A 12,307-nucleotide genomic window follows, 5' to 3' on the forward strand; every position below is an offset into this window, starting at 1 on the left:
CCTTTAAATAATCCAGCCACAGAGCCTACAAATCAATTCAGTCTTCTACCAGTTAGACAAATAGCAAACTTGAATTACTTTGTTCTTCATCTTCCCACCCATCTACTTCATTTTGGTTTTTCTTTGTGTCTTACGAGAAAACAAAACCCCCAAAACCAACAAAACAAACAAACAAAAAACCACACACACAAAAAAGCACATAACCTATTTTTACTGAGCTTTTATCCAAACTCAAAATAACCATTTTTTTGGGCTGACTCTTTGCTTAAGCTGGTGATAAGCTGAAAAGTGCAATTAGAATGCAATCAGGTCTGAAAACAATACATGATGATCAGAGGATTAAGAAACTAAACTCTCCCAGCTTATCCAAAAGACGGTTAAAGGTTGAGCTGATCACAGTTTGCAATTTTCCGTGGAAGATATTTACATTGGCAGCTCTTACTCTAGCACAGAGGGGCACAATGAGTTTCGTTGTTCACAAGTTAAAATGGGACAAATTCAGAGGAGCAAAAGGACGTGTATTTTTTACATACTGAGTAACCAACAACAAGCACAGACTATTTAAGCATGTGGAAGTTTCTCTATCATTTGATGTTTTAAAATCAACTGTGGATATCTTTCTAGAAAATATGCCATCACTTCACACAAAGCCAGAGGCTTGCCCCAGCAGCGATTGTGCTGGGCTCTTTGACCAAGCCACATCAGAGCTCCAACTAGAGAGAGGTTCAACGGTTCACCCTGGTCTTAAATTTGTTATTCTGAGAGTTCATGTGAGGATATGGAAGTTTAATGAAACAGCCTCTGAGAGGCTCTAAGACCCTATGAAGGGAAAATTTGTTTTATTTTATCCTAAACCTATTTTTTACATTTTATCATACTGAATGTTGGACTTGTGTTTAGACTATGATAAGCTCTGAGCAATGGTCATCAGAAGACAGCTCGTAGCAGAAATGATGCTAAAGTCTCCAGTATCATAAGAAGCTAAAAGATAACATTAATTTAAATGAGAAGCAAGCTTTAAATCACAAGCAATATTAAAGAGGAAATAGACTTAAAAAAAAAGTAATTTCAAAATTTGGCATGTCTGGAAATGTTTTCATAGTTCCTGAATCCTTAAAGGTGCATAGCTCTTAAAATACACTCATTGGCTAAAAGGGTGAAGTGCTTAGGATCAGCTGTAAGTGCAGAAAGAAGCAACTTTGAAATTGTCAGCTTGAGGTCAAAGCAGTTTGATTAAAGAGTGCAATTATTATTTCCTCTTATCCTGCAAACAACAGAATTTACCAGAGCACTTTGTCATCAACACATGTACTACAAACAATAGGAAATGAATCTATCTATCCATCACTGATAAACAGATGTAGTGGAGATATATTTTGTCTTGCTTGTAATTACGATGCTCAGAGCACCCTCCCCATTCGCACATGCCATTATTCCATTTGCCTCACTGAATTCTGTGCTTTGCTTGGAAATTAAATCAGGTCTTGAATTTGAAACCAGGACAATATTGAATCCCAAATCTATCAAAAAGTGCTGTCTCCTTAACTGAGCAAAAATTTCCATTTTCCCCTCAAACTATTAATATTAAGATACAATCACAAGAAGAAAAAAAAAGCTGAGCTGAGCTTTAGAATATATCTCTTCGCTGAATAAGTGACAAAAAGTTAAAAGCAGTAATTTAGGAAACTTAAATGTGACAGTGTGTGATAGATGTGAGTTGGCAAGGCAAGAAAATGAGAAACATTAAAATCATATATTAGAATAGATCAAGCTCCACATACCAGTTTATGTCAGCAAATTTCTTTTGATATGTCAAGTCCCTATAGGGCTAGAATTCAAGTATACTTTGAAGATGTATTCTAAAAGGAATATGTTTATGTTTAGAAACTTAATAAGGTCATGTGAGTATGAAAACCAAAGAAAAATAAAATTGAATGCAATATTGTTAAGTTCACTGCAAGGTTTCTCGCTGTGCAGCATTTCTAATGTTTTTCATGTTCTTCAGAACATTGCAGATTCTTTTACTGATATAGTCTTCTGCTTTACCAGGTACCAAGCAGAATGATGTAAAAGGCCATATGGGATTTTATCCCTAGCCATTGCCTATCAAAAATTATACCAAGTCAGTGAATTGCAGCTTGGTCAAAGGACATCAAGCAAATTGAATTCAGGCATGCACCAGCTCCCACAGGATGCTGTCAAAGGCTTTGTCACTACTAGCAGGGGAACAAAAGCCATGTTCCAGTCAACACTGAGCCAGACATTCACAGGGAAGCTGAATCCCTTTCTCTAGCTAGAATCCATAATATCACTGAACAGAAGGTCACTTGGTTATAAATAAATAGATTTGTACATTGAATCCTTGCCACCACTCCATTTTAAATACCACAGTGTGGACTAGCAATTAGATGTAATAGCAATAATTCTGCATCTGAGATGCTATCATTAAAATAAGAACAAGGACTGTTTGCATATTTTCATACAGCAACATTGCTATGGGGGTTGCCATCTTGGTACTAGTCATGCAGGCAAAATGAAAGGAGGGATGTCGTATGATCAGAAATTTGGTAGTGCCAAGTCTGAAAAAGAAAAGAAGGGTAAAGTGCTGTCAGTCATACCCAGCCCAGTTTCTCCACCACCATCACAGAAGAGATACAAAGCTAGTGTTTCAGCCAAAAAGAAATTCCTCTGCCAGTAGGGAGAGCCTCCAGAAGTTGTTTGCTCAGTACAAATACTATTTACACTACCTATGCTGTGTACCACTGCCATTTTAAAGTACATCCAAGGTGTATGATAAGATGTGGACAAACAGGGAAGTGAAATACAGTGAGGTGAGATGATGATTCCTCCAATACACCATGGGAGTTTGGCAGCTGGATCAGGAGAGCTCAGTTTTATTGACCCCTAGTGAGATACTTGCATTTTGGATGGTTCTGGAGGGTATTGGGTATCCCAGGAAACAGTATAACACTGGGCAAAACCCTCATCCAGTCCTAGTGTGGTGCATATCAGATGCAAGGGGTGCAGGTGTTCCCAAACAGAAGGCTGTGCCTCTGTGCCACGCAATGGCACTAGCAGTAATTTTAACACAACAGTTCAGTCTTTTGCATCTTTTAACTGTGGAACACAATCAGGTGTGATAACGTGTTTGCATTCACAGAAAGATTATCAGATTCCCTCTCTTCTTTTTCCCTTTAAATGAATGGCTTAATACGCATGTTTGCACTATGCATCCTGGTGGACAAATAAACCACCTGCTGGTATATGAGCAGGTTTATAGTTTACATGTACATGCAGAAACTAAGTGATCATGTGAAATGGCTTTCTTCCTTCTAACTGTGAATGGATCTATATAAAGCCATTTGAACGACTGATGTTTGACAGCATTATAGAAAGGCACAAATGCTTAAATGATTCTGAATAAAAGGTGAGCCAAAGGTAAATAGCATCTAGAATGACAGGGTGGACCATATACTCCCTCAGCAGCCACCCAGACCCAGCTGCAGCTCCAAAACCATCAACACAAGTGCCTGTGGACTCTGCCAGGAAGCCAGATGCCATTTTCTGGAAAACTGTGTTCTACAGCTTGGCATCTGGTAATTGTGATGACCAGCCAGTAACTATGAAGGGAGGGAAATATATTTTCTTCAGTAAACGGTACTTCAGTGAACAATAAGCAACTGATCCCCCACATTTAAAAATGCCACTCTAAAGAAAGAGACATAAAAAGGCAGGAGGAGAAAAAAGAAAAAAAAAAGAAAGAACAAAACAAAACAAAAGAAAAACCCAACCAACCCACAGAGCCTTTATTAACACACACACACACACACAAAGAAATATTTCCCTGCACTAAGAATGTGATAAACCCAAGCTTCCATTTATGAGCTCTCATAAATGATACATTTTTAGGAAGATTTTACTCAAGCATCTGTAGAATTCGTTCAGTTGTTTGTTTTCATCCAAACAGTCTACTGGCAGTAGGAGGGAAGGTTATGAGACAGTTCAGCTTACCACTTTCATGGACCACCACGTCTTCCTGCCAACCCCTCCCCAGCTTTGATCTAAAAATGTTTCATTCAGCAGACCACTAGGAAGCCTTCCAAACTCCACTGTTGGATAACAACCAACCCTTTCTCATCTGCTGCATGTTGAAACCTCACACAATTCAGGAGACCAGGAGTTTTCTGTGGCATGGCTGGAAATCAGACAACCCTATGCAAAATGCAAAAGGGGGGGATTCTCTTCTGCAAGAATTTCACCGACTGAAAAATTAGCCTGTTTTCAAGTCTGAAATCAAACCTACAGTTACTGATAATCCTTTACTTCAAATGAAGCGTTCCTCAGTGTATTCTACCACTACAGACTCACAGCAAGCCTTCATCCATCACAGATAAATTATAAAAATTAGGTGATCATAAAATTTTTCTACCAACTCCATTAACAGTGAACTTCAGATTTGCTTATAATAAATTTCAACTGCAACCACAATATTCAAGCTTAGGTTAAAAAAATAAATCTTACTACACTCTCTCTGGGAATACACTCCCCCTAAGCAGTAAAAAACTTGAACAATCAACAGTTATTTTCTCATGTTTAATCAATAATATTTCTGTGAATTTTAAGAGCTAAATTGTAGCTCTGGCATCAGCATTGTACAACATCAAAATCTGCTTTGCCTCAGGAACAGTCTATCAACTGGACTGTGAATCAGTGTCATAATTTTATTTCCAGTGTTGTTCTAAGTAGTAGAAAAGCAACCTAAGCCAGCTCTACTTCTGATGCATGCTGTTTCTCAGATCACCCTCATTTAATAAAGCATCTGCATTGAAGAGGAATTCAGGGTCAAGCCTCTCCCCGTCTGTGTAGGAAGGACACTAGTTTCTACTCAAACTTCCGAGTCCTGGAAAGCAAATGGCTGCACTGCCTCTCTCGCCTTTATGTATCACAAAATTTCTCAATACGAGAATGTAAGTCATCTTCCTTTATCATCTTTTCTTTCATCATCATAGAATGGTTTGGGTTGGAAGAGACCTTAAAGATCACCTAGTACCAGCCCCCCTGCCATGGGCAGGGACACCTTCCACTAGACCAGGTTGCTCAAAGCCCCATCCAACCTGGCCTTGAACACTGCCAGGGATGGGGCACCCACAACCTCTCTGGGCAACCTGTTCCAGTGTCTCACCACCCCCACAGTGAAGAACTTCCTTACATCTAATCTAAATCTACCCTCTTTCAGCTTAAAGCCATTACCCCTTGTCCTACCACTACATGCCCTGATAAAAAGTCCCTCTCCAGCTTTCTTGTAGGCCCCCTTTAGGTACTGGAATGATGCACAGGACTTTTAAATCTAGGTTCAAAGCCTTCTAAAAAGTCTTGTTGATCTCTTCAGGCTTTGAATCAAGTAAGGACATTTCCAATTATAAATATTTTTGTCTAAAGTGTTTTAAATAAAAGCATAGATCACTAAGACCAGCCCTTCATAAATTTATTAGAGTAGAATTTGAACCATGTTGTTCTTAATTTGAAAAAATGTATGTGAATTCTTTTCTGATCTTTCTGCATAGAGTAACTTGCTGTACTCGTATTCAGAAATAAATCTATATGTCACTACTGTAAAATATAAAAAATTTAAAAGACACAGATATCCTGTAAACTGGGATTGTAGTTCATGTAATTTCTTATATAGCCAGAGCCAAATTGCACCCTGTGAAATAGTTAAACTTATTGAAATTTATCAGATTGCAAAACAAGTGTATTTCTATACCTAGGGTTTCACAGAAACAACAACTAGCACCGCATTAGAGGCTTTTATACACACGTGCATACAGAGATACAGAATACCAAGTGCTATCATTTATGCCATCAGCAACCAGATATGCACAGATTTTACAATGTGAAGCCTAACACAGAATACCAAGTTTAATTCAAAGCTCTCTTGTTGCTCAGTTATTGAGAAATGAAGTTGAATTTAAGCATTCATCTCACTCCAAATGTAGACGTTCTAGTTCTGTCATTTGTGAAGAAGTCACCTAACAAGGGATAAAAGATTATTGGCAGGAAAAGACAACTGCAGTACATTAAAAGCAGATTAGGGTTGTACGAAAAAAAAAACCACAAACCAGTGGCAGGAAGGAAATTCAGAGTTAAGGGGAAAATGCTCCATATGTCTTCTAACACCAAGATACAATTGGGGGCACTGAGGAAGTCATTAAGGAGATACCCCATTGTGTGCTGGAATTACAAGACATATGGCGCATTTTCCCTAAACTGTGGATTTTCTTTATTATCTACCATCAGCATACAATTCTAATGTTTTTAAAAAACAATTTTTAAAGAGGGAAAGCAATAACCTACAGTTACATTAGAAGATGTTTTCTTGTGCAAGAAGTATTATATTGCCTGCCTGTATCCTTCAGACAGACCAAGCATATGAAAACTTTGTAATACCCATGGATCACATATAGTAGAAGAGTTCAAGCCACACTGCCAAAAAATGAAATAGCAGTAACAAATAAGTTTACTCTATTCCATGATTCACATCAAAATTGGGGATAAATTCCAAGGTTTAAGGAGGCTATGGAAGTAAAAATCCCTGGTGGTGAAACTGTCATTGCTCATCTGGTTTACAGTAGCAGTTGGTGACATATCCTAACTTGAAAGGAAACCATAGCTTACAGTACCATTCATATTGGTCACCTAAAAACCTGATAACTCTATAGAAACTTCTGGAGACATCCAGTGCCCTCAAATGCTAATATTATCACTTAAAAAAAAAAAAAAAAAAAGTTACCTGTGCCCTGGAAAGGCGTGTTTATTACATAAACATCTAGTCTTTTAGACTGTGTTGGAAGGATCTAACTCAAGCAACGCTAGCATGACTGAGAAAGTTTTGCACTACGGCACCGATCCTCTAAGGCGATACCTCTCATTGAGCAAACATGTGCAATGGTAAAACAGATGTTCAGCCACAATCCAATGACACCTCTGAATTCAGTGTTTCACATGATGATATCACAAATCACAACAAGATTATACTGTGATGATACCTGGGATGAACATGCTTACTTGGCCCACCCATGACAAATGGCCTGGTTAGCAACACTTCATAAAATAAGAACGTGAGAAAAAGAATAAGATAGGAATAATCCCTATATTTGTAGATCTAATGTACAAAACTGTCGCAAAACCAGTGAATAATAGCTTCCCTGCACAATACAAAATTTGGTTCATAATTAAGATTATTTGAAGCTCAACTTTTGGGGAGGGGGTAGGAGAAGGGCAGGCGGGCAGAAAGAGCATTTTTCTAGGCTTCCATAAATAGAACAATAACATCATAGAATCATTTAGGTTGAAAAAGACCTTTAAGGTCATCGAATCCAACCATCAATCATGCCCACTAAACCATGTTCTGGAGTACCCCGTCCACTCGCTTTTTGAATACCTCCAGGGATGGTGACTCAGCCACTTCCCTGGGCAGCCTATTCCAATGTCTGACAACTCTCTCAGTAAAAAAATTTTTCCTAATATCTAACCTAAATCTCCCTTGCCTCAACTTGAGGCCATTTCCTCTCGTCCTATCTCCAGCCACCTGACAGAAGAGACCAGCACCCACCTCACTACAACCCCCTTCAGGCAGTTGTAGAGAGCGATAAGGTCTCCCCTCAGCCTCCTCTTCTCTAGACTAAACAGCCCCAGTTCCCTCAGCCGCTCCTCACAAGACTTGTGCTCCAGGCCTCTCACCAACTTGGTTGCCCTCCTCTGAACACGCTCCAGCACCTCAATGTCCTTCCTGCAGTGAGGGGCCCAAAACTGAACACAGTACTCAAGGTGTGGCCTCACCAGTGCCGAATACAGGGGAACAATCACCTCCCTGCTCCTGCCGGCCACACGATTTCTGATACAGGCCAGGATGCTGTTGGCCTTCTTGGCCACCTGGGCACACTGCTGGCTCATATTCCGCCGGCTGTCAACCAGCACCCCCAGGTCTTTCTCTGCCGGGCAGCTTTCCAGCCACTCTTCCCCAAGCCTGTAGTGCTGCATGGGGTTGTTGTGACCCAAGTGCAGGACCCGGCACTTGGCCTTGTTGAACTTCATACAATTGGCCTCAGCCCATCGATCCAGCCTGTCCAGATCTCTCTGGAGAGCCTCCCTACCCTCAAGCAGATCGACCCTGCCTCCCAACTTGGTGTTGTCTGCAAACTTGCTGAGGGTGCACTCAATCCCCTCATCCAAATCATCGATAAAGATATTAAACAGAACGGGGCCTAACACCGAACCCTGGGGAACACCACTTGTGACCTGCTGCCAATTGGATTTCACCCCATTCACCACAACCCTCTGGGCTCAGCCATCCAGCCAGTTTTTCACCCAGCAAAGAGTACGCTTGTCCAAGCCACAAGCCGCCAGCTTCTCAAGGAGTATGCCATGAGAGACAGTGTCAAAGGCCTTGCTGAAGTCAAGGTAGATAACATCCACAGCCTTTCCCTCATCCACTAGGCGGGTCACCTGGTCATGGAAGGAGATCAGGTTGGTCAAGCAGGACCTGCCTTTCATAAATCCATGCTGGCTGGGCCCAATCCCCTGCTTGTCCTGTACTTGCCATGTGAGTGCTCTCAAGACAAACCATTCCATAATCTTCCCCAGTACCGAGGTCAGGCTGACAGGCCTGTAGTTCCCCAGATCCTCCCTCCGACCCTTCTTGTAAATGGAAGTCACATTGGCAAGCCTCCAGTCATCTGGGACCTCCCCCGTTGACCAGGATCACCAATAGATGGTGGAGAGTGTCTTGGCAAGGACCTCCGCCAATTCCCTCAGTACTCTTGGATGGATCCCATCTGGTCCCATAGATTTGTGAGTGTCCAGATGACGTAGTAGGTCACTATTTCCTCCTGGATTAGGGGGGGTATATTCTGCTCTTCATCCTCACCTTCCAGCTCAGGGGGCAGAGTACCCTGAGGATAACTGGTCTACCTATTAAAGACTGAGGCAAAGTAGGCATTCAGTACCTCAGCCTTCTCCTCATCTCTGGTGGCTACGTTGCCTTCTGTATCCCTTAAAGTATAGATATTCTGCTTGGGATTCTTTTTACTGTTAACATATTTGTAAAAACATTTTTTATTGTCCCTTACAATAGTGGCCAGATTTAGTTCTAGCTGAGCTTTTGCCTTTCTAATTTTCTCTCTGTATGATCTAACAAGATCCCTGTACTCCTCCCAGGTTGCCTGCCCTTTCTTCCAAAGATGATAAACTCTCCTTTTTTTCTTGACTCCTAGCAAAATCTCCCTGTTCAGCCAGGCCGGTCGTTTTCCTTGGTGATTCCACTTGCGGCACATGGGAATATCCTGGTCTTGAGCCATTAAGATTTCCTTCCATCCCCCCTGGACCCCCTTGCCCTTCAGGACCATCTCCCAAAGGACTCTCTCAACCAGTGCCTGGAAGAGGATAAAGTTTGCCCTCTGGAAGTCCATGGTGGTGGTTTTGCTGACCACCTTCCTTGCCTCACTAAGAATTGAGAATTCTAAGGAAAACGCCCAATGTGGGGCTCAAACCCATGACCCTAGGATTAAGAGTCCCATGGTCTACCGACTGAGCTAGCCAGGCACCTAGGCATAAAGCCTCATCTTTTCAACCAAGAGGGTGAGAAAAGACAGCCCAAAGGCTTACCTGGTTCTGCCGTATGTCCCATAGAACAGGCTTTTGAAGCTAGTCCATTGAAATAAATATAAAGACTCCCCCTGAATTCAGTGGGCTTTCATCCAGGCCAATACTGAATATAGCTAACTGGCACCTCACTGACAAGTTCAGAAGTATTGCATTTGATGAGAGTGCACTTGAAAAATACTATGGGGTTATGCACTCTGCTATACACAATCGATAACGTAACTTTCTTTTACTGCAATGGCGAACTCCAATAAACAATTCTGTATGACATTAAACATCTTAGTCTCGCTTACTTCATAGGTGAATTTATGACTGGGTCCAGAACAATCATCAGTAAATAGAATATACTTCATACTATCGTATCTTTTATAGTATGAACCCTTTTTAAGCATTTATTTTCTACTCATTTTGGCAAAATCTAGTTTCATATATTCCACTAATATTGCATTAATAATCTTTTAGTTCCATTTAATTTTTTAGCAAATTAACATAATGAACTACACTTGAAAACTACTCACAATTTCATTAAGATATTTATTTCAATTTGGTAAAATGAATCCATAATAAGTCTACAAAAAAATCTATTAGCAAAGCCGTTGTATTTCCTGGCATGTTTTCATTACTGCTAATAATCTTGCTGAAGTCAATGGTTCAACTTAAGAACTGTGAGTCGCTCTGTAAGGATCCATCCCAACTATGAAATACAGTATTACAGACCGTAAAACAGGCATACTATAATCTGTGGCACAGGGGCCTTCAAATATTGGTGAGGCCTCCCACATGGCACGTCAGACCTTTCTAAGGCCATCACACTACCAGAATAACTTTAGTCCCTCAATATAGAGGCCGAAATGCTGATGAAACTATTTTTTTCCTGTTTGACTAATGCCAAGTTGGGTCCTAGAGAGGCACAGCTGATATAAGCAGAATGACCACGTTTTAACTGAATTTGACCTAAATTTCTTCCATGCCTTTGAAAAACTCTCCATGGGTGAGTTTTTCCTCTTTGAGATGTGTGTGGGAATACTCTCTGACCAGGTTCTTTTAAGATATTCCACACATGGAAGGTGTAAAGTTTAATATGAAGTTCACTTATTTGAAGATACTTGATATTACACAGGACTTCCAATTTAGCATAGTGATACAAAATAAACTGAAAACACAATACGAACATTAGCTACGCTTAGAAAGTTACAGCAATTGCAATACACAGTTCAATCACAACACCAATGTTACCAGTCTCTGTAACATACTCACCATCACGATGTGGCCCCAGTTGCTGGGAAAAAATATGTGGGTTGAAGCCAGATCAAAATTCTCTTGCTAGTTGCTCAGGTTTTATACTCCATATTGGGCTGAACCACTTATTCACTCTCCCCATGCTGGTCTGGCCAACTCAGGGAGCAACATTTACACCACCTGTTTCCACTCAGCTGTTGACAGCTGTTTATCTAAGAAAAAAAAAGCCACCCTTTGTCAGCTTCTCTGCAGCAGCTGTGGGTCAATCACACCCTGCATTATTCTCTGAGCTTCACGGGCACAGCACATTTGCTCATCCCCACTGAGCCTTCTTCTGTCCCAGGGGTTTAGCCAATGTCAGCATTCACCTTCTAAGGGTTTAGTCAGTCACAGGCACTAAATACAAGTTACTTTTAACTGCTTATTCAGGTTTACCAAAAGTTACTCTAAGGTGACCTGAGAAGGTGGTTGAAGTTTTTGGTTATCTTCTCTCTGGAGGTTAAAGAACTTCTAACCCCCCTTTTTAGCATTGAATGTAGGCACACATGCACACCTTAATTCAGAAATGTCAAGTGCATTATACACTTTCTCATGCTACTGCTGAGGACACCTTGGAGATCTCAGAAAAAAAGAATTTTCTCAAGCTTTACCAAATATTAAAATAGCCTGCTTCCTCTAAAGTGACTCTATACCATCTCATTTTAAAAAGTTGATAGGAAAAAAAAAAAAAAATCAAAGGTTCTGATTTTTTAAACTTATTGCAAAATATCTTCCTCACAAACCGAATCACAAGTTTCAGTTTTCAGTTACTGAGATCTTGCAGTCCTACCTATTCTTTAAATGTAACTATTTTCAAGGATAAATGCACTAAGACATTATAATTCATAAACAAAACAGAAATAAAAAAAACTTTCCAAATAGATCTTGGATCTTCAATATTACGAGGGAACAAAAGAAATCAACACTTCCCCTTCACTCTCCTTGTGAACACACACATGTCTCTTCCTGAGATAAGCCTGAATAAAAAATACTGTTCTGAAAACCCCTGCAACTTTGTTGGAGTTTTGACTTGGATTCACACATTTGTAAAGTCATCAGACTCTTGGAAACACTGCATATAATTAGCTGGATTTTAAGCAGCTTAAACTCCACACCCACAGAATTATTTCTCAGTCTTCACATGTATAGGACAATACAAGTATCAAATCACAAGAGATCACAAATCCTTGGGAGGTGGCTACATTACATTATAAAAGGAAGTCTTATGTGAGAATAAAAGAAAGGTTTTGTTTGGTTTGTTCTCCAGAACACTATGGAAAGGATAAAATAAACATTTTAAGTAAAGACAAGATTGATGATAATTGCCCAAAAGAAAATATCTGTAAGCAACACTGATCAAGAAGGGAAA

General features: G+C 40.2%; 1 non-coding gene across 1 annotated transcript; it reads right to left on the bottom strand.

Moving 5' to 3' along the window:
• Window positions 1-9,527: 9,527 nt before the first annotated feature.
• On the bottom strand, window positions 9,528-9,600 carry TRNAK-CUU. Its single transcript has one exon. It is a non-coding gene; the product is annotated as a tRNA-Lys (tRNA).
• Window positions 9,601-12,307: the final 2,707 nt, after the last annotated feature.

This window comes from Aquila chrysaetos, chromosome 25 (genome assembly GCF_900496995.4).
Source record: "Aquila chrysaetos chrysaetos chromosome 25, bAquChr1.4, whole genome shotgun sequence".
NCBI classification, from domain to species: domain Eukaryota; kingdom Metazoa; phylum Chordata; class Aves; order Accipitriformes; family Accipitridae; genus Aquila; species Aquila chrysaetos.